A 23,091-nucleotide genomic window follows, 5' to 3' on the forward strand; every position below is an offset into this window, starting at 1 on the left:
CAAATGCAAAGATGACTTAGCTCCAGAAGCATAAATGTTATGGAACTAGTAAAGGCATCTCTGTTTTATGTAGAGCCGGTGGAACACAGCTATTCCAGCTGTACAATGAAATTTATAGAAGCAGAAGAAATCAGCATGTCTAGATAAATGTTAGAGGCAATTTTCAGTATGATTTGAAGAGATTACCATACAGGTAAAACCAAGGAAAACAACATAGATGGGAAAAGGAAATTAAAAGCTCATGAAGATTCCTCCAAACAAGCCATCTCACTTTTGAATAAACAATTCCTCTACTCCCATCCCCATCCAAGTTTTCCTAAGCAAGTCAGACTTTCACAGTCACAGCTATTACCCTTCCTTTCCAAATAAATTACATCAATTAACCATACTCCAGTTTTGACCAAGTTGGATAAAACTCTAAATACATCAGAGGTGATATATTCCTAAAATTTAATGAGAATTTGGCAGTTTGATAGGAAAAAGACTAAACTAGCGTCAACACAAAAGAAAAAGTTGCAGAACAAGACCTTTATGGTTTGGCCTACTGCTTTGAAACAATTTCGCTATGCATGTTTTGTTGCTTTTTGTTGTTGTTTGTAAGAATATAATCAATGGCAAAGCAAGCAACCTTCATTTAATACCAGGTAAGAGAACAACTCCAAGAAGTTATCAGAGAGCAGACAAAGCTGAAGCCCACATAGCTAAGGAGTAATAAGCTAAGTCTCCCATCAGTTTATTCCTGTTCCTACCATCACATACCCATGAACCACACAATGGGATGGGCTGGCTGAGCTGAACTGTTAGAAGTACATGTGGAAAGGGAAAAACAGGACTTTTTAGCTGGATTCATTCTCTCAATCTGTCTTTGTGTGTATGGACTGTATGAACATTTATGACAGTGAAGGAAGCAGGAACAGGCAAGTAGGAAGTTCTTTCAGTATCTGCCAGGGATTAAGAGCCTTCTGCTCTCAAGCAGACAGTTGATAAGAAACAGAAGGTCTATAAAATCATGGAAAACGGGGAAAAGAGAAAGGAAATCATCATTTGCTTTTTCTTTGAACGCTACAGTTGGGCAGCAAATAATAGATACCGTGTTCAAATCAGTGACAGTATCTGTACCAGCCAGAGAGTATTACTAGACTATAGAAACATCACTTCATGAATCAAAGAAAAGCATAATCTACTAAAGCATATTATGTAAATATGTTTCCAGTGATTCTATAGTCTGCTGAAAGTTGTGAGTGAACAAGGTGGTAAAGACAATTACTGTACACTTCCCTTGCTCTCATACCCTTCTCTAAGCATCTGATGCTGAATGTGCATAATGCCCCTAAAGAAGGTTATCAAGGTAAATGGATTCACAACCTGACCCATCGCATTTGTTCTTATGCTCTTCCTAACCAGCTACGTTATATTAAGTTACCTGAACTAAAAAGCAATCACTGGTGTTTTGGAAATGTTTATATTCAGAGCATTATAGGGGAACCCCCATAGAATTCAAATCACATGAAAGAATACACCAAGTATTTTATCAAAAACATCACCACATATTGGTATTTATTTCTACTTGGTTAAAAAGTTTAAGGAAAGAATTGCTGCAACAATATTCTGTACTAGAAGAAAAAGATCAAGGATATAAAGGCTTCGTTAAATTAAAACCCTTTCTTTAACTGATTTTTTGCCATTAACAAATGTAAAACACTGACTTCACCTAAAATGAAGTGAAAAATCTGAAAGAGGCCTCCCACTGTAAAGATAGCTTTCCCTCCCTCCCTTCCCATACTGACGTGGAAAAAATGGACTTGTGATGTGTTGACTCACTCTGCACCACCACTCAGATATCTTTCCTCAGTGACAGCACACTTTGTATCACATTTTATCCTCACGTGTGAGGTAAGAGAACATTCTGTTTAGGTATAGCTTTTGCCTGTGTATTTTAAGCACAGGTCAAAAAAAAGTGTAGGTATACTGTAAAAAGCTGCATTCCCAAATCTGATTATAGATGAAGAATACAGCTTAAAATACATTAATCCCCAGGAAATAATCTTATTTTTTTTTAGGAGAATTCCTTCTTCAGGTGCTTCCTACACACACACACACACACACATATATAGCCAGCATAAACTCCTCAGCCCTGTTTCTCACTGGCAGTTGTTTCAGAAGGGTATTCATATATTCCTGGTTACAGTAACTTGTAACCAACTGGCTACAGTACCTTGCAAATTCCTAGACCTATGAGAACATCCCCAATAATGCATATCTGTTTGTGTATTTTTAAACAGAGCAATTTTAAGTATCCTCAAGATATATTTGATGTATCAGCTAACAGTAACTTAGAAGCAGAATTACAATTATTTACAGACTCATATTGGTATTTAACATTAAAAAAAAACAATCCTGTATCTTCATACACAAAGCAGTTTCCATTCACAAATGCATTACCTTAGCAAAAAGGAAAATCATTACTTGACACAATTAAAGATTCACAAAGCCATATTTACTCAGTTCATGAAAAACTCTCTTAGTGGCTAAATTAAAAATGCGATGCCTCTCTTCCCAGAAAAATTCTGCGATGAGGCCGGTAAATAGAACCAGCTCATAACAAACCATACGCCTTCCTTCAAGACAATTTTTCAAGGAGCTCTCATACAACACCCCTGGCCTCATCAAATCATACAGGAGCATCTAAGGGCAACTTTGTCAAATTCACCACAGAGATGTACATGGCTGGGGAGGGAGGGATAGCATGCACAACCTCAAACAACTCTGGCAGCCACGACACCATGAGTGCACACAGTGTGAGTTCTGCACAGCGTGACACAACAGCATAGGCAAGGAAGGATGTTTGTAACTGAAGTCAGTCAGGGTAACCTCAGTTATGAAGAGTTGGGGAAGTAACTGTCATGATGTCTAGTCTGGGGATCACTGGGAAGATGATTCTACATTGACCTCTAAGTTTTCTGTTTGTTACTTGTTTTCTTCAGCATTTTATAAGACATTTGATTATTCCTCTTCCACTGCTCAATTGCATTGTTATTGAAAATACTTCAGTTCACAGATGACAGACAGGCTTTACATTCCACTGGTGGTTCCCAGGCCAGAAGCTGAGAACAGACACACACTGGTAAATCCTAAGAAAGCAAGAGATTTGAGTGATTTCCTTTAAAAAAAAAAAAAAGAAAGAAACCAAAAAAAAAACCAACAAAAACTTTAGAGGCCATCCATCAAATTGACAAGCTGTTGGCTGCCCTTGCTTCTCTTTGAATTGGTACAGCTAGGTTCTCTGCTGACTCATCAAATAATTTGCTTACTTTCTTATATTTCCAGCTATGTTAAACTGAATGGCGACAGCACAGGCTCCTAGCCTCATTATTCCATATTTTGCACTGCGTATGGCTCTTTCTCCAGTAACTGGCCTACTCATGTGATATCATCACATTCCTAAGAGTCTGAAATTCTAAAAATAAATCCAGTGGGCTTTTTTTTTGTTTTGTTTTGTTTTTGAAAACTAACGGTGGCTAATCAGATGAAATTGCTGGAAAGCCTATTAAATTCATGACAACAAAATGCAGTTCTGGTACCAGTAAGGAACACTTACATAAAGCAGCTATTGAGCTCCAATTTTTTGCTTGATTCACTGACATCAAATCACAAAGGCTAAAGCCCCCATAGGTCAAGTTCCTTTTCACAAATTTCTTCGTACAGTTTTATACCTAAAACAGCACTTAGATGTTCTAACTTATGAAATCATTTTAACTATGAACAATCAGACCAATAAGCAAGGCTCTTTTTTTTTTTCCCTAATCATTAATGACAAATATGAGATAGTAGAGGAGCAGGTTGTTATACTTCTTTTCCTTCTTGGAGGGGGGAAAAAAGTCAATTGTGACATACGATCCAATAATCTCATTATTTGCTGTTTTTAGCATTAAAAAGCTCACATACTAAGCCATCCATACATGCCATTACTTCAGTATACCAAAAAACCCTGATAATTTTAAAATTCCAGTTCTGTAAGAATTAATAGATAGCATTCACAACTGCTACTTTTTGGTAGTACTATTGCAACTACTGAATTCCTACACTTGCATTCATAACCACAGCACTGTTCCCTCTCAGGAGAGAACAGTCAGTACAGGCAGTCCATTTGTTTTCCCAGTTTGAGTCCTCTGCTAACTGACTGATCACCACAGCAGTTCCAAAGCTTCCTTCCCTTGAAACTGCCTCCCTGCTACCCCCCTTATGCAGGGGATGGGGAACCGTGGGACTGTTTCTGGCTTGCTCCAAGCAGCTGTCACCCAGGCCATGCAGCCCCCCCTGTGACTTCATGAGCCAAACAGCCTTCCATAACTCTGCCTTTTCCATCCCAATCCCCGCAACTCCCAGAGTAGCTGTTGTTCATGTTATGCCTAAAACCAACCCCCTGTTTCCAAATGTTGGCCCTACTTGTCTCCTGCTGCATCCTGCAAATGCATTTCTCTGGCTTCCAGAAAGGAGAAATCTAAGGGCTCCAGAGAAAGGAAATTCATTCTTCTCCCTGCTCCTGCTCCATTCTTCCAATTTTCCAGATCCTCACTTACTTCCTTGCATTACAAATACATTCAGCTTCCAAAATATTAGAAAACTACCTCCTAACAAAAACCAAAAGAGCCTCTTCTTGCTGATGCATCACATCAGCTTAGGCTCATGTAAGTGCCAAAGAGAGAAGGAGCAGGAGTAAGAAACCCATCTTTCACAGCACTGTTTAGCTTTAGCATAAAGCTACCAGCTGTAATTCACATTCAGAGGCTTCCAACAAAGTTCATTATTATCCTAAAGACTTTAGGGATGTGCATACACATTTCAAGTTCGAAGAAAAAATGCCAAATACAACACATGTATATAAAAAAAGCTCATGGCTCAACTAAACTAAGAGCATAAATATCCGTATTTCTGAAGAGACAAATGCACTACTCGTCAGCAAGTTTAGTAGGTTCTTACTTCTGCAATTTGATCATAATTAAGGGTATAAATGAAAATCAAGATCTCACAGGGTACCCATCTTCAAGCACCCAGATGTGTGCACAGGTTTGATGGCTGCACTACCATGACTAAACTGCCAAACCAAGCTAAGTAAGCAGATCAAGCCCCCCCCCCTCCTCTTCCTCCTGTTCAAAAGTGCTAAACCAAAAAATATAAATCAATTCCTCAATGATCCCAACAATATTCTTGCAATCTAAAGGGATGATTTTGGCTTTCATTCCAGTACTTATTCCCAAAACACTGCTCTGAAGTATAAAAATGAATTAATGATGTTTTGATATAAGACAGCTCACTCAGACACCACACAGGACAGATTTACTGTTCTCATCATTAAATAAAACATTCAGAAATCCCCAGAGACTTATTTTTCACCAATGTTGACAGAGACACGTACTGCTTTTATTATCACCGTCTAAGCTAAGAATAGAAGTTTACTATGCATTTCAAATTTCCAAAGCAAAAAAAAAATAATAATAATAATAGGAGTTTCCTCTGAGTATCTATCATTATTCTCAATTACGAGCCATGAAAAATCATACACAATTTGAGGTTAAGGCAATTGGAATATAAGACAAATTATTTTACATACTAAATTCTGTTCAGACTTCTCTGCAAACACAAATTACCATGAGTGTTTTCGATTAATTCATATTATGAATGTGCTATTCACAGAAGAGTCCCACTTACAGAAAGACAGTTCCTCTTCGTAGTATCACAGACATCTGAGGAAGGGCACAGGAAATCTCTCTTCAAAGACGTAGCAGCTGGTAAAATAGAGAGAAAACTAAGCAAAATATACAGATAAGATATTCTTGTTCAGAGTTAACTCAAAAGTTAGGTAGCCAAAGAGTCTGAGAACAAAATTCTTGAGAAAGAAACCTTCTACAGAGAGCATCTGCCACAAAATCCCAGGCTTCTGTATCAGCAGAGCTATCAAACAGCAGTACTTTTACGGATGGCCCAATCCACACATTTCAAAGCCAAACAATTGCATGCACTTCACTGTTCCCAAAACCTCTGTTGTTGCTCATTTCTGCCTGACGCTCTGAATCCATTCCTCCCACTTTTCTGCTCGCATAACACACTCCTGTTCCCTCCCTCCTCTTTTTCTTTTCAACCATTTCCTGCTCTTACATTCTTTTCTTTCTCTCCTCCCAGTGGCCCATTCTTCTGTCTCCCAGCCAAGCATCTTTTCCTTTCTTTCTGTTCTTCAGCCCTCTGGTATGTGAATCACAAGCGTTTCCTCCCTCCACACCACACTGATGCCAGCACAGAAAGCACCACGTGTACAGAACAGATTGTCTCTGCAAGATCAAGATCTCAATGCTGAGACCTGCAGCTAACAGAGCCTATTTCTGAAAAAGAAGCAATTAGAGGGGAAGACCCACAGACACCACAGCCCCGCACCAGGGCAGACTCAGGTGCTATGCTACTGTGTGCCAAGTGTAGTTATGTTTGCAAATCATGAGACTGTGCATTCTTCTGCAAACTTAACAGTCAGAGCAGTAAACTAAATCATGCATGAACATCTGTCCAAGTTAAAAATCACTGAAATAAAAGGCTTGAACTGGGACTGGTCAAGAGCCCCCTGAAAAGCTTTCTGATGCATAGGACAGGTTTATCCATGAGCATTCAAAACCTCTGGTGCAACACAGCTCTCAACGAAATAAATACCTCATTAGCTAAACTCTGCAAGATAGCTAAGACACACTGCGCATAGCATCAGCACATGCTGCACACCAGAACCTGGGCCTGTTCCCTCCCACCCTGTGGTGTGAAGCCTCTCAACCAATCCCAGTCAGTACATGGGGGTGCCAGCACCACTCCTTTCAAAGGCAACGCTGGAGCAAACATGTTCAGTGAAATCCTGTGTATGCCACACTCCAGGATGTTGTATTTAACTTTATGAATATTTCCAGCTGTTCATTAATTCCCACTGACAATGGGGAGACGAGCACAGATGGAAAAGAAAATCAACCTTCACTCAACACTAAAATATCTTCCTACAGTCCATAATGTAATTCTACTGGGTTAGGCCTTGCAATTTTTGTATTTAGAAAAAACAAACTAATAACAAGCTCTGGTGCGCAGCCACATTTTCAGACCTTCATCTATTTGGAATTATTTTCTACTTGTTTTGCACTTAGAGTGCTTTCCCAGATGTGATAGATTAAACAGAAGCCTGTTCTTCAAACAGAAGTTATCAGAAAATGTACATGGAAAAAATCTACTAAGCCATACTGAATCTGCATCTGTTTATTTAGCTCTGCATTGCTCTTTAATGTCTTGATCTCACTGCTTAGATTTAGATCTATTCCATAGAATGGAATAAAGCAAGAAAGAGATGGTATCTTCTCAGAGTAGGAGTTTTCAGTCTGAGTCACATCAGCAGCATGACCACTAAAGGATGCTCAAATACTAGTTCAGTATTTCACAAAGGAAATTTGTCAAACAGCAGACATTTACGAAAAGAGGCATTAGAAATGCCTGGACAGTTTCCAGTCACAATGGATCCAGCTTCCAGCACATGTAGCCATGCCACAGTATTCAAATTACATTTTTAATCTGTGGTGCTTTACCCACTTATTTAATTACCAGTACATTTGAAAACCTGAACAGTTTAATCCACCTACTTAGTTACAATAACCTATACTGCAGTATATAAATAACTAGTCTAAATCATTCCTATAGCATTACTGATTTGCTTTGAGAAATTGCAGAACACTATGCATGTCTTTCAACAACAGTAGAGTGGAGAAAGTGAATGTAAGGAGTGATAGGACAAACAAAATAACTCAGATGCTGAAGTCAGATTTGAATATATCTCTGGAGGAAAAAGAACAAGGAAGAAATCAATTTAAGTTAAAGAAATTATAGTCAAACTAAATATAATATTCGCTTTTGACTGGGCAGATGTCTAAGGGGAGCAGCAGATGTGATTTATGTAAATGATGCTTCTGACATCATCCAACATGACTTGTAGATCATGTATCTGAAATAACTGCTGTATGTAAGCATAACCGCTGGACAATTAACTTCCAGAGAACTGAAACCACAGCTTAGCTTAAAATAAAAATTAAGAAAAAACAAAAAACAAAAACAAAGCCAACAGGGAAAGCATTTAAGTATTTCAGGTTGAGTCAGCTAAAGCTTGTCCTGCATCAAGTTTTGCTTCGTATTTCCATTAACAATGCAGATACCCAAATGGAAGAATACTGAAAGAATCTGTAAGTGCCACCACACCAGGGGACTGAAGAGCATTCAGGAGATAGCTGCAATTAAAGGTGAGCCTGCTAAATCAGCGATTCCAAAGCCAACCACGTAACAAAATACTATAGGTCTGAAAGAGATGAAGAAATGAATTTTTTTTTAAAAAAGGAAATAGTGAACTGAAGAGTAATAACGCAGAAAAGAACTTATCTGTACTGGATCAGAGGCTGAGTAAAAGTCATAAACATGATGCTCCACTCAGACAGGTATCATTCTGGAAGGTACAAAGACTACAATGCACAAGAAGTGAAAGGAAATATTTCAAATCTACACAATATGATAGCCCTAGCTTTGAAATACCATGCAGATAATTCTGCATTTTGAGAAACATATCTTAAAATCTGTTTCTAACGTTACTAAAAACAAACTGACAGCAACTGAAAACAGAAACTCATCTTCTTCATATACAGTTATGCATATCTGTTTTTCCAAAATGTGTTTAAAGTAAATAAAGTTGTGTGTTTTTATGGCCTTTAAGTACAAACTCATTTCTGTGAATTATTTTAAGTGACAACACACATCAACTGATTTCTTTTGCTCTTTGCCTCTTCTCCTCAAATAGGAAAATTCATTCCAACTGAAGTTCCTCTTTCTCTGTCACCTTGTAAACTTAACTTGAAATATTTCAATTAGAATGAAACAACATAGGTATAAGAAAATCACAATACACTTAACACTGTTATCTGCATTTCTTTTTCCATATTTGCAAGTTTTCCATCCAGTCACAATTTGAAACTTGGTTTCAATGTGAGGGCCTTCATTTTTTTTTCTTTTTCAAAGTGTCAGAATACATATGCAACATATGATGTACCTTCACTATGAAACAATTTGGATTTTGCCTACAGATGTCCATGCACACACATGTATTTCAGCTCCATACACACACATGTATTTCAGCTCCATACACACACATGTATTTGATCTCTAATTTAATTTTCCAGGTTTCCTTTGAAACCACAATAATATTCCAACTCAAACTTTGCCAAAACTGGCACAAGTTTACGTAAATACAGAGATAGCGAGAGCATCTATCAGAGTGGAAGCGTTAACAGCAAATACCAAAGTGTGACACCATCTTTCAGCCTTTCATGGAATTCAGACTATAAGCAACTCTTGTTTAGGTTTTAGCCCCAGTTCTTTCATCAACATTCCTTGCTGGTAGAAATTTAATAATAGTACATTTTCCACATATACAGATTAGCTTCTGTGCTCTGGACAGACAGCAGCAAACAAGCACTGGCAATAGTAAAAACAAAGACAAAAAAGCTCTCTAAATACTCTTTTTCTATAAAAGCATGCATATTTTCTAGTTCAGAGATCAGAAAGATGGAATAACATGCAAAGCCATTTGAAAACCCAAGACTCTTTATTAATCATGTGAAAATATTTGCTGAAGGATAGAAAAAGATTTTGATTGCAACTACTGAACTATGCTAAACTATGTGTGAAACTAGAACATGACTTCCAGGTCCAACAGATTTGCACCTGAAGGAATGAAAGAAGTAAACCAATTCCAGGAAAGGTACCTGCAGTACTGCCAGAAAAGTAAAGAAAGTAACCACTGACATTTGGTCAGAAATAAATATATTTATCACACTGTTTTCTCTGACACTGTGGACAGAATGCGGCGGTTTTAGTTGCATACTAATACCCACTAGCACAAACAAAAAACACACCAATTATTTATTCGGTATGTAGAATAAATGTTGTTGTTTTGTTGTTTGTTTTTTTTTTTAACTAATCCTCTTAACATCTCTCTTTTTCCTGACATATACTTTAACAGAATAAAAAGTAGAGAACTGGCTGACTGGCAGAGCTCAGAGGGTTGTGATCAGCAGTGCAGAGTCTAGTTGGAGGCCTGTAGCTAGCAGTGCTCCCCAGGGGTCGGTACTGTGTCTGGTCTTGTTCAACATCTTCATCAGTGACCTGGATGAAGGGATAGATTGCATCTCCAGCAAGTGAAGTGAAGTGACAAAGTGCTGGAAGAGACTGCCCAGAAGGGCTGTGGAATCTCCTTCTTTGGAGACATTCAAGACCCATCTGGACACCTACCTGTGTAACCTAAGGTACAGAATCTGCATTAGCAGGAGTGTATGACTTGATCTCTAGAGGTTGCTTCAAACGCCTACAGTTCTTTGATTCTGTGAAAAAGAAACCTTCATCAAGAATCCAGCAAGCTGGAGAAAAACTTACAGCATCACAGTAAAAGAGAACAAGTTACCAATATCCACATGTACAAGGCAACACCACTACTCCTGAAAGGATACAGGCACTTGTTGGCACACGGGTACAACACAGGGATAATGTTATCATCATCCTAGAGAAGATGAGCTCTCCTTGCACAGTGCTTTCCATCAGAAAACAATTCTCAAGGTATTTCCCTTCTACATTTTGAAATCTTGCAAGCCTACACAACCAGCAGCGAGCTCTGAAGTACTGAACCACCAACCTTATTCACCAACAGCTGCCAAGTTACATGGTCATTGCATGAAAAATCCAAAGTCTCAATGCCTTTAAAAGATGAGGAACTGCTTTATATGGAGAGACTGATGATTAAGAGAGACAATCTGTGGCAAAGTCTGCAATATAGTTCAAAGCTTGTGACTTCTGGTCCAGCATTTCCATTTTTAGACAATGATTTGGTCTACATACTGGGTACATTTTTAAAAATGTGCCCTCTTATACACAGAGTACTAAATTAAAATAAAATAAAACATTACACTACAGAATAAACAGCTGTCCAAACATCTTTTGAAGTCCAGAAAAGAAATCCTACATCACTGTGAGGGATTTCATTCTTGAATAGGTTAGGCAGAGACACCTTGATATCATCAACAGAACTCCCTAGTACTTGTGGAATTTACTTTTGGTTTGAAGGGTAGAGAGGATGGATATTTACGCTTTTTTTTTCCCCACATACTCATACATTCTTTTGGTCAGAATGAAGATGCTTATACATTAAATCCTATTCTGACAAACAAAAGTTTATTACTGAATTTCTAAGTGAGAATCCATCAAAATACAGGAAAGCACCACCTGGTTTACACAAAACAAAACACTGGTCCAAAAGGTGTTATGTTTTATACTGATACTGTTGTTGTTATAAAGAGAAACTATGCCGAAGAACCCTCTGTTCCTGCTTGTGATAGATCTAAGATTCTACTGCGTACTCTTAAAAGTATAAAAAATGCACTAGAACACATTATAAAGATTCACAGACTAACAAAACAGACTTACAGAGATAGTTACTAATTCTAACTGATAACACAAAACACTTTCCTACTAATAAGGTATTGATGGCATTATCTTACACTGGGTCATCTTACTTTGTACCACGTAGGCTTCATACTAAATCAGACACTAAATCTGAAATTACAGGTCTGATGTGCTTGTGCTAAAAATAAACTGATACTATAAGCCACAAAGTCAAATTGCATAAAAGAAAACAAACGCAGACTAAATAAGATGAAAAATATGTTTCATGCCAAGACAGATTAGCTGAGGTAGGGAGGGGGGGAAATGGGGAAAGAAGCATAAAACAAAGATGTTCTCACTACTGGTGTGACCCTGAGATGTGCTGGCATCACCCAGGATAAATTCCTGCCCCAAGAATTCTACTGAAAAAGATGGAAAAGAACAATGTTAGTTCTCTACAACCAACTGGAAAGGAAAGAAGAATATATTCCTTCTTTTTGCCAAACAAAGTGGCAGTAACAACACACCCGTACATGACACTGTGAATCATTCTGAAGAGGACACTGGTCCTCTGTCATGCCTCTGCACAGAATTTTCATACTGAGTACCAAATGCTATGCTGTTCTTCCCAAATAAAAGAAAAACAGAAAAGAGAAAGAGAAAGGCAATGAAGAGTAAAAAAAATAAAAAATAAAAAATAAGTCCTTATTCAGTTTGTGAGCCACAAGTCACCAAGTAAGCCTACAAACCATTCCTATATTCCTCCACATACAGCTGTTACCAGGATCTGTCAGAGGCAGCACCACTAGGCCAGAAGGACCTTTGATTTAACCAAAAGCAGATAAGCTAGTTATAATGTGATTTCTGGATGAAAGACGACTGCTAGGATTTTAATGTATGAGAAAACGAATCCAACTTGTCCAAATATTTAACCTTCTCTTTTAAGATGGTCACGAGTATCAACATTCCTCTCTATATCCAAGCCATTTTAATAAAAGCAAAGCTGAAAAACCCGGATTAGCCTTTACCAATGAATACATGACATCTTCTTTGCAGAACAATCCCAGAGGGAGCACTTGGCCCAAATTCTAATTTCACAGTGAAGATATTAAATAGCCACTGCCTTTACCTGCTCTTTTCTCTATACTTTTTCTTCCCCTCTCCCTCAAACTTACCATATCTATTCCTGCTTTCCTTTTATAGTCAAGGACAGAAGCAAGAAGCAAAGATTTGCAAGGAATGTATGTCTGTCCCCTCTTACTCCCTCACAGCCTAGCATGTAAACGTTTAAAAAATGCTATAAACTTTTGATTCCAAATTAAACCCAGCTGGGAAGACACTCAGTCTCCAGTTATTTCACAGTTCATTTTCTTTCCAAACAACCTCCTCCCAATAGCCAATTGTTTTCCAAGAAAAGAAGCTATAGCAGTATTTTCTCCTCTGAAGAAGGAAGGGTGTGCTGGTTATCAACATCAACTTTTCCTCCATTCTGCAAAGATCTTTAACATGGGTTCTAGAAGAGAGTGGAAGAGGTATTAAAGGAAAAAGTTATTCTGAAGAAGAACACCTAGAAAGACAATAAAAGACAAGGAAGAAGAAGATACCAAATGTTAAATTTTGAACTTTGCAAATAAATTCAGATGTGTTAGGACCAAGAGAACAAGATGATCCAACAAACAGGTGAGAAAACTGATTTTTTGCCTTAAACCAGAGACCAGCCCAGCCATCTCTGTTCTGCACAGATGAGAGCCACTGACAAGCCCAAGCATTCAGGCTCACAGATGACAAGATAGTGATGGGATGGATGAGGGCCACCCTTGTACGATCTGGGAAGGCCTGCTCTTGTACAAAACACTCACCAATAAGAACAATAAGTGCACCATATAAAACCCTCCAATCACCTGTTATGCTATCCAACCTATTCCACAACATGAGGAGACTTTGCCACCCTGAATTCAACAATTAGGAGAAAATTCTTCTGTCACATTTTCTGATATACCACACACAAAACCAAAGCTGAGTTTTCAGGAAATCTGAACTTAGAAAATCATCTGCAACTTCCTCAAATAAGCTTTCTTTGTTTTAAAATTAATATGTGGTTATTCACTTACACTGGAAAAATAAAAGCAAATAAATAATAGTGCTAATAAAAAAAATCAGCATAATAAATAGCACAGCTTTGATATAGTAAAGAACTGCATCTTAGTACTAAGCCTTCAAATATGGAAATAAAGATATTAATTAATGACTCATCTAACAACAAATGTAAGTATGAGTAAAAATACTAACATGCTAAAAAATCTAAATTTAAAACCAACAGGAAATGCTGTTTATTAATTGCACTGCAGCTTGCACTGAAGCTATATGGCATCATTCACATTATGATGTGTATGTACGTGTATGTTATGTTTTATACATAAAAAGACACAACTCACGCTGTGGGATCTAAAAAGTTAATATCATATTGTCTTAGACTGGTCTTTATCTTTCATCACATGGAACAGAGTTAAGTTGTGGTATTGCATTATGCATAAGCAGTGAATGCAATTAGACTGAAAAGCAAGCTGATCTTCTCTGATCTCAAGTGGAAAGAGTGAACTCTGATCTTCACAGGTGACAGCTTTGTGCGTTACTGCAATTTATTAGTTAGCTTCCTTGAATCCACCACATCTGCAAAAGAAAACTCAAAACAAAGTTGTGGCTAACCTTACGCAATCCACTAATGCTGTAATGAACAAGAGTATCAAAAAAAGGGAGCAAAGCAGTTACATTACTTTGTTTGGCATAAAGAAACTACAAGTAGTTCTTCCCTTTGCATTTCAAGAATGATGCTAAAAAAGCGGAAGAAAAAAAAAAATAAAATGCCTGCAGGAAGAGCATAGGGAGTAAGAGAGGAAAGAAATTTGATCTTTCATCTAGCAGCTACATTCTTTTGCTTTGGTGGAGAGAGAATCCTTTAAGGATTGCCCACTGCCAAATTCCCAGAAATACTTTCATTCAAATAGGATCCTTCCCAAATAAATCCTGTAATTCAACTAGCCGAATTTTTTCAAGCATGAATTGAGGAAATTTTATGGTCAATGCAGTTGTAGTAGTAGCAGCTGCTTTTGTTCACAAAAAAAAAACAAACTTCACAATCAAGCATCTTCCATTTGAAATGTACCACCCACCACTTCACTGTGTGCACATCCACTGTTTGGCCTCCATAAACATTCAGCAAGTGTTGATGAGTGTCAGTGGGCACCATTTTTCCCCTTGGAGGAATTCAATGACACACATTTGCTTCGCACACAAGTCCATGAGAGACATCGTTCTGTCAGACCACTCCTTTGCTGCCGTCTCACAGCAACAAAATGTAATGGAAAAGTTGGGGGAAGGTTCTACCTCTCCTGCTGTACCACCACTTTGATGTCATAGGCCAATATAATAAAATAGGAGGCATTCATTTCAGAGCAGCCCTTGCAACATGCAACCTAATGCTTCACCAGTCAGTCCCATAAAACACCAATCACAGTAAACGCCTCATTTGGTAATCACTGTAAATTTATAATTCTACAGAGTACTAAGTAAATACTAATTCTAAGGTATGGTGCTTTCCACCTGCTGAAGATAAACCAGGAAAACTCACACACAGCATACAATACGTGTACCTCTTTCAGCCACAGGTCTCTGCATCTACGCAAGCTACAGAATTCACTAATACAAGAGCTTTACGAAAACGATTAGTTTTCCAGAGCACAGGATTGCAGAGACTAAGCTCCAAGACTCCCTGACAGCCTCAAACAGGCTATGCTAAAATCCACGCTATTAAATCCACACAGTCTTTTGTTAATCCAGGTTTGCTAGATCAAAGCTAACTCGGGTGTGTCTAACCATTTTGAAATTGGGAAGTTTGCAGACACAGCATATACATCCTCATTCCTAGCCCGCCTAGGCAACAGGTGCCAACAGCAGCAAAGAAAATGAATCACTGCTATCAGTACCACAGTATCTTCAGTCATTGAGGTATGGGTTTGTTTTAACACACGAAGGGAGGGTGCAAAGAGAAAAGAGACAGGCTCTTTTCAGTGGTGCTCAGTACCAGGACAAGAGGCAGTGGACACAAGTGGAGCACAAGAGGTTCCCTCTGAACACCAGAAACACCTGTGTTGTGCAGGTGATGGAACACTGGCACAGGATGCCCAGAGGCTGTGGAGTCTCCAACCTGGAGATGTTCAGAAGGCACACAGTCATGGATCAGGGCACCCCACTCTGGGCATCCTTGCTGGATTAAAGGTTGGGGCAGTTGGACCCATAGGGTCCTGCCAACCCCAATCACTCTGCAATTCCTGACCAACAGAACAGTGATTTAAGCATAAAAACCTTACAGCTAATCAAAAATTTACTCCCATACATTTAATTGAAATAACACGCATTTCACTCAGTCTCAGTCACAGTGAAACGAAGGCTAGATTTCCCATGAAAATATTTCCTATTATTAGTGGCATGTTTAGCTATTAAGAACATTATCAAGTTTTGTTCAATTGAATGGTACAGTTGCAATTGTTTTTCAGAACACTAAATAATCTCTCAAAAAACACTGCTAACATCTATTAATTCACTGCAGCATTTTACATATCAGAAGGCAAAAATACCAGGCATCTCCCAATTCTTTTCCATTTACAGATAGTAACTGTAGTTATCAATGCAATATTGTGGCACAAAAATATTACTGAAGACAATAAGCTAAAGCTACTGAACGCCTTGCATCTAAATATAGAGTGTAAATAGATATGTAAAGGTATTCAAAACAAGGAAAATTCATCTTTCTCGGAGCACATCTAAATTTCTAGAAAAGTTACTTGCTATTAGGGTTAACTTGTTAATCAGTTTCAATATATGAGTCTGAGTGTACAGGAACATAAATCTTATGAGCTTACAAACCATAGGAAAAGTTGCTAGTGAAATAGACTGAGCTATAATTAGTGCTGTCAGGAGCTGGAATTCAGCAATTTGAGGAATTCCTCCAGAAACCATTTCAAATAACAAACAAATGTTGTACATAATTCTCTCAAATAAGAACTCTGTTTCTTTAAACATACCGCACACTGATGTTTACAAGGGAGGATATTTTCTTTAGTAGCAATGTTTGTTACAGTGCTTGCCATTTCCAAATCTGGACTTCCTTTGCATATCCCACATCTGTAAATTTAAGCATTTGTCAATAAACACATCATTGCAATGTTTTCAGAGGAGGAGGCTGTACCAGCACTTCTGACAATGACTTCCAGCATCTGGTTGCAAGTCAGTTCCAACTGATCTACATCCAGACCTCAGTACTGTTCTCACTGTGGTCCCTAACAAGTATCCTGGTTGTCTCCCTACAGGCAGGGCTACAACTTGTGCAACATGTTGAGTTAGATGAGGAAGCTGCTCAATCAGAATGCTAATCCACCCCGTCTATCTTTGCAAAACCACCACCACTCCCCAACCCCTGGCAAAAACTAAAACCATGCACTGCAATTTTCCAATCTTCCTGCTATGCCTTCTTGAACCAGAGCCATTGCACACCTGTGAAGGGTTTGTACAGACTCTAAGCAGATGGCAAAGCTGAATGGACAGAACTGCAGTATGTCATACTTGTAACGTCATCTGTATCTTTACACTAACTCCCTATTATAGGTTCAGTGAAAGAATGGTGAAGACTGGCTTTCAGCCTGTGATCAAAGAATCAAACAGGCATATTCAGAATAATCATCACTTTTTTTCCTTACACAGGTAAGGAAAAAAAATCTACCTTTTCACAGGTAGATTAAAATAAACCACCTACAAGATCTGCTGAGCTTTTGAAAATGTGGCAAAACCATGCATTCTGTAACTGCCTGAGCAGAGCACAATCTGCTTTCAAAGACATCTACAAACATCTAGCTGGAAGCAAGGGAGGGAGCAGCAATTCCAACACCCTCATATCTCCTCTCTGAAGAAATCTCTCACACAGAGCAGGTGCATTCAGCTGCAGATTGGGTATGGGTTGGCACTCTGAGGAAGGCAGCTTACCCCATTTAACCCTTCTTCTGGCGGGCACCCTCCTCCCACACTGCTTCAAACACTGCATGCTGTCAGCAGTTGCAAAGCCAACACTGACTGTACTACAAGGAGCAATGATGCAAAGGATGACCATCAGACAGCACAGAATAAGAGCACGCTTTCTCACCTGTTCAACTTCCTGAAAGGACAAGGAAAGCTCAAACAAAAACTGCCAGAGACTCAGAAGCAGGAAGGCCACAAAGATGGGAACAAAATTCAAACTAGAAATCAAAAGGTGAAATCTTTCTGGAAAGGTAAAGGAATATTTAGGAAATATCTTCAGCTTGTAAGAAGCCAGAAGGAACCACAAAGATTTATAAGACCACAAACTTCAGTTTCTAAGCTAAGATTCCCTCTTCTTCACATGCTTAGGTGAGAAGTTGCTCACTGTAACAATCCCAACCTTCTTTTATCACCCTTTCTCTGAATCAAGTGATTTTCTCCCGGAACACATTCTGCCAGACATTTGGGGATTAAACAAACATTTGGTTACACCTAAGAAGCCAGGATAATTCTGAGTGCTGTGGCCCACTTTTCCTCACTATTCAGCACAAAGCTAATCACACATGCCAAGCACAAGGGACTGCAGGAGCAAATTTACCTAAGTCACCAAGTGCAGTCTTTTAAGAAGCCTCCAGACAAGTCTTTCCTATTTACACTGCCCCGTAATAAAAGCCTGTATTGTTTCAGCATTAGTTTTATCATCTGACCTCTGTCTATTTCTACAAAAAATTTGCATCTGTAGATGCAGGCAGCCCTCTATATTTAGACTGAGTGAGCAGACGTAACCATGGAGATTGATGCTGCAGTCTCAGGAACTCCATGGAGGAACAAGCAAGAGCTGGAGCACAAACTGCTGCTGAATGTTGTCATCCTCAACTCTCACCATGCTCATATGCTCAGTGAATCATGTCAGAGGAGGATATTAAAACCTCACTCTGCATAAGGAGGCTGAGGAAGGCCTAGATTGTTTCTCCAACCTGATTTCACAAAATCACAGCTCACTGCATGGCCATATTAGCACTTGTATTGATGTAAAGTGGAGACAGCATGGGACAGACCAAGCAGTCAAGGACAGCTGCAATGCCAGGTTAAGGTGCACACATAACCACAGCACAAGCATTAGTTCTTTTATTACAGTTGCCTTCAAAATGCCAGGTTGCTGAAAGAAACGAATTGCTATTCTTCCAACAGTATTTCAAGCGTTGAGTAAAGATTGAATACTTGTAGCAAGAATGTTAGCGTAGACCATAACTCTTTGGAATGTGCCAGGCGGCACTATCAGCGTTTGTGGAAGTAATTTTAACCTAATCTCAGCTATAAAGGGAACTCACCTTAAAAGTAACAGTCAAGGAAGAACTACTTTTAAACTTTCACTGACCAATGAGCCTGTCTCTTGCAAGCAGAATCACATTCTAATCTGGAGACAGAAATGCCCAATCCCATCTCATTTAATGATGTAAGTAAAGTGTTTAAAGTCTGCCTGCAATTGCAGTGCTGACAGTTTGACAAGTCATTTTGGCAGCAGGTGAGTAAATTTCCACAGGTGGTGGCCTTCTGGTCAAGAAAAAATTCCCTGTTTTCTTTAAGGTGAACTTCTTCTTCCATTCAACCATTACTGAGACGCATCATAATTCTAAACCAGAGTTCTCAATACTCTTTTTCTTTGGTGTTAAATTATAGACCTGCTGTGTAAAGATGACTTTAAAAAAAAAAAGAAGAAAAAAGATTGCCTGTGAAGCTCAGTTGTGATTGGGAAGGCCGCCTACACGCCAGAGGGAGAGTGAGAAAAAACACACTTGCAGAGCTGAAAAAACATTGGAGTAGGTGTACATAGGGGTAGGGAAGAAAGAACTTAGTTCTACTGAAAAAGGCTATTTTCTTACATCACCCTAGAAAGAATTAAAACGTGATACCTGAATAGCATTTAGAAGATTGTTTTCTACTTTCCAGACGTCAATACCAGCACCACAAGCGCTGAGGAATCCTTGTGGTTTCATCTCCTCCCTGATTCCAGAATCCTGCTGCCCAAACAAGAACGGCTTTGCTTCCCCTCTTTTCTACCACCTCCCACAAAAGCTGTTCTCAAAGCAGAAATTCACCTGCATAACACTTCAAAGCTCCAGAAGACTTACATAATTAATAACATTAGAATGTATTGAAATTACATCTAAAGCCTTAAAAATAAAAACACACCACACAGAAAACAAAGAGAAAGAGAATGTCTCCACTCTCAAATTAAATCTTAGAGACATTAAGAATTAGCAGTGTTTGTTCTAAGTAGAATCAGTACAGAGAACCTCTGACAGTAGATGCAAGTAAGTTCAGATATTTCTCAGATACTCTAAAAATCATCTCCTCCACTGCCTAAGCACTCTCCAAATCCACTCATTTCCCAAGAAAAGTTAACAAGAGATCTTGAAAAGCGTAACTAATCCAGACTTCAAAGGAGAGATGGAACAAGTATAAGTGGCAAATATCCTTCTTGTTTCCCTTTAGGAAAGCAACACCTATGCATATTAATTTCTAAACAAAGAACTCTAAGCACAGAGTTCTTGAGTCATTATAAAGCTATGAATACGTTCTTAATAGGTCTGTCTTTCCCTGTATAATAAGAAAAAAAGGCTGTAGACATCATCTTGCGACTTTGTGTGGGGATTCCAGACAAAAGGTACAGAAGTTCCCTGGGATATTCTGGTTGGTATTTACCAAGCGCTGCAGCTAGCAGATGACTGAATTCCTGTACCCACAGTACATTGCTGGAAGAGAGAAAAGCCTACACAGAAGTGATCCTGAAAGTTTCAGCCCCAGCCAAACATATGCTGCAATTAAAGACAGTGGATGTCAGGAAATTATAAATAACAGTACTACAAAGTAAACTGTACTTTTATACAACTTTTCAACTAAGTGACTTTAAGCACTAAGGGCTCTTACTGACACATATCAGAAGGACAGGTAATTCAGCATCTTACAAAGCACAATGCCAGCTGACTTGGACAAATCTATCTGGCAAGCTGAAGTAGATAGAAAGAGATGACATATGCAGAGATGAAGTACCAAGAATAGTGTAAAATTCATCAGTATTAGAACTTCAGGAGAAAAAGACGATCTGAAATAACTAGGAAAGAGAAGATATAAAGCAATGGAGAAACAAGTTCAAAAAATAAAACTAAAAGAAAGAGGGGGTGTATCAAGTAAGAAGTAAAATCCCTCATTTGGGGAAAATAGGAGTCATCTGTTAAGAAAGAAGGTATATAAGACTGCTACTAAACTTTGAATTTACACAGTCACCTTGACCTTCATCCTCATGAACAGTGAAATACAGAGTCATTTAATAGAGTCTCAATATAGTAATACATATATGATTCTGATAAGGGGGGAAAAAAAAAAAAAGAAAGAAAGAAAGCATGACAACATTACACAACAAGTGAATCATATACATAGAATTTGCATCCTAATAAGGCAGATACTTTCATGCTTAGCTTGTCAGGCCAAAGAACATTCACTTTGAGGCTTACTGCCAGAATAATCTGATATATCGTATTCTTCTTTTCAGGTGAAATGATGTTTTAGTTTCTCTTAGCATTCTACAAAACAGTTTGAGGCAATGTGGACGGCTGCCTTGCACCTTCAGGTTCTAAGATTTCCATTGAGACCAAGCCTATTAAGAATGAAGAAAACTCGACAAGAGGACTCCCCACAGCAAATAACACTGAAATGCAGAGGTTTTAACCTTTTGTTTTTCAGACATTTTAGGAATTTTTTTTTTTTTTTTACAGTGATACTGTCAAAGAAGAAAGTTGAGCAAGTGAAACCCTTCTAGTCCCTCATTTACTATCTGTAAAATAGCAGTAGAGAGATAGATTAGAACTGGAATTATGCTTCAGGTTTTTTTAATGAATGGAGGTTCATCCTATGTTGGTATGTTTGGGAAGCTGTAGTTCCGAGTTCTCATTTTCTGTGTTGTTTTTTGTTTTTATTTCCTTTCACCAAAGCTAAAAAGGACATCAGAGACAGATTTATAGTCCAACACAAATTTAACATTATAATTATAAAGCTTAAATCAAAATCAGTAACACTGCATTTAATTCATTAACTACTTTGCTGCCCTGTCAACAAGAGTCAATTACAGTAAATCCTAATGTTTTTCTCAAAACGACTTGTAGAACAAAATTTCCTTTTTTCATTTTATTTGAAAAGGTTTCTCATTTCACATCACCCAAGTGCTGTAAGCCATAAGGTATCCTGATTATTCACAATCACCATGGAATACACTTTCAGAAGCTGTTTTTTTTTAGGTACACAGCACATGATCATAATAGCACATAAAAGGCTTTTCATTTACCTTTAATATAATTGTAGGTCTCACAAGTACCTGTACAAGGAGGTGCCATTGGCTTGAAAAGCTTCTCATCTGTGAGCTAATAATTCTGTCTCGTGATGGAACCAATTGAACTGAAACATTGAGTTATTAATTTTGTGAAAACAATTGTGAAAGCAAGTTGTCAGTGACAACAGCTGGCATTCAAAAGTAAGTAATGCAAATGCTTAAGTTTGAAAAGGAGAAAACCAACAACAAATGCAGCGTCCACTTCATCATGTGTTTTCCAAACGAAGTAGCCACTCTTCTTTTTTGCTACCCAATACTGTCTTTTTTAAACTTAGTTTTTCTTTGCAGAAAGTTAGTTCATTGCCAGATTAAGATAAAAATCAAAGAGGGTTCTTTGCTTCTTTAGTCAGGAAAATTACAAACTATTTTGTTCTCATAGCTCATTTATCTGCATTTCAAGATAAACTGTTCTGTAAACAAAATTTCACAGGCGTGCTCTTGGTTGTGTACTTCAAAAATCAGAAAAGCACACGTAGGTCTGCTTGGACAACATTATTACAGCTTACAAAGTTTTGTAAAGAATTTCCTGAAAATAGACATAGTCCAGCAATTAGACCATATGTCTATGACCTCCACATAATTCAAACAAGCCATTTTACTTTTCTGTTCTGAAGCTTTCCCATTAATGAAAATACTGTTTCGCTCACAGGGATCAAATAATTATAGTCCATGAAGATGGACTAAAACACAATGCAATGATGCATCTCAGTACAGAGGGTACAGAAGAAAACACAAAGCACATTTTATATTCATTTCAAATGAGAAAAATTTGAGTTGCAGCAGAACCAGCTACTTCTGCATCTGCATGAATATTAACAAAATTACACACAATAAAGAAAGTACAATGTCAACATAATTCCTCTCAAACTGCATACCAAGCCTCTTTAGTGCTAGATTTTCATCTGAACAGACAACAACTTTTGGAATCAATTCTCATCCATCCCAAAGTTGCAGCAGTTTTACTAATAAAACGAGATGTAACATTCTGAAAACTCAGTGCTCATTTATCCATGAGAAAAAAGAGAAGAGAGTTACAGAATATTCTGTACTTATTACTTCCAATAAATCTAAACTAAAAGAGAAATGTATTAAAGCACTTCATGAACCAAGGACTAATAACGTAGAGTATAAATACACTGTTTGTCCAA

At 38.1% G+C, this 23,091-nt stretch overlaps 1 protein-coding gene across 13 annotated transcripts in view; it reads right to left on the bottom strand.

Moving 5' to 3' along the window:
- SIPA1L1 (signal induced proliferation associated 1 like 1) overlaps nucleotides 1-23,091 on the bottom strand; it is a 203,085-nt gene that overhangs the window by 100,084 nt on the left and 79,910 nt on the right. For 10 of the 13 annotated variants that reach the window (XM_015864668.2, XM_015864666.2, XM_015864677.2 and 7 more), the window contains one exon: nucleotides 5,710-5,786. The exons of 1 other annotated variant lie outside the window; for it this stretch is intronic. The gene's annotated coding sequence lies outside the window, so the exon portion shown is untranslated. Of the gene's footprint in view, nucleotides 1-5,709; nucleotides 5,787-5,901; nucleotides 5,921-6,156; nucleotides 6,176-23,091 lie in introns of those variants that run through there. 2 more of the 13 variants (XM_015864671.2, XM_015864672.2) reach the window with 2 other exon arrangements.

The sequence above is a fragment of the Coturnix japonica genome, chromosome 5 (genome assembly GCF_001577835.2).
Source record: "Coturnix japonica isolate 7356 chromosome 5, Coturnix japonica 2.1, whole genome shotgun sequence".
Lineage (NCBI taxonomy): Eukaryota > Metazoa > Chordata > Aves > Galliformes > Phasianidae > Coturnix > Coturnix japonica.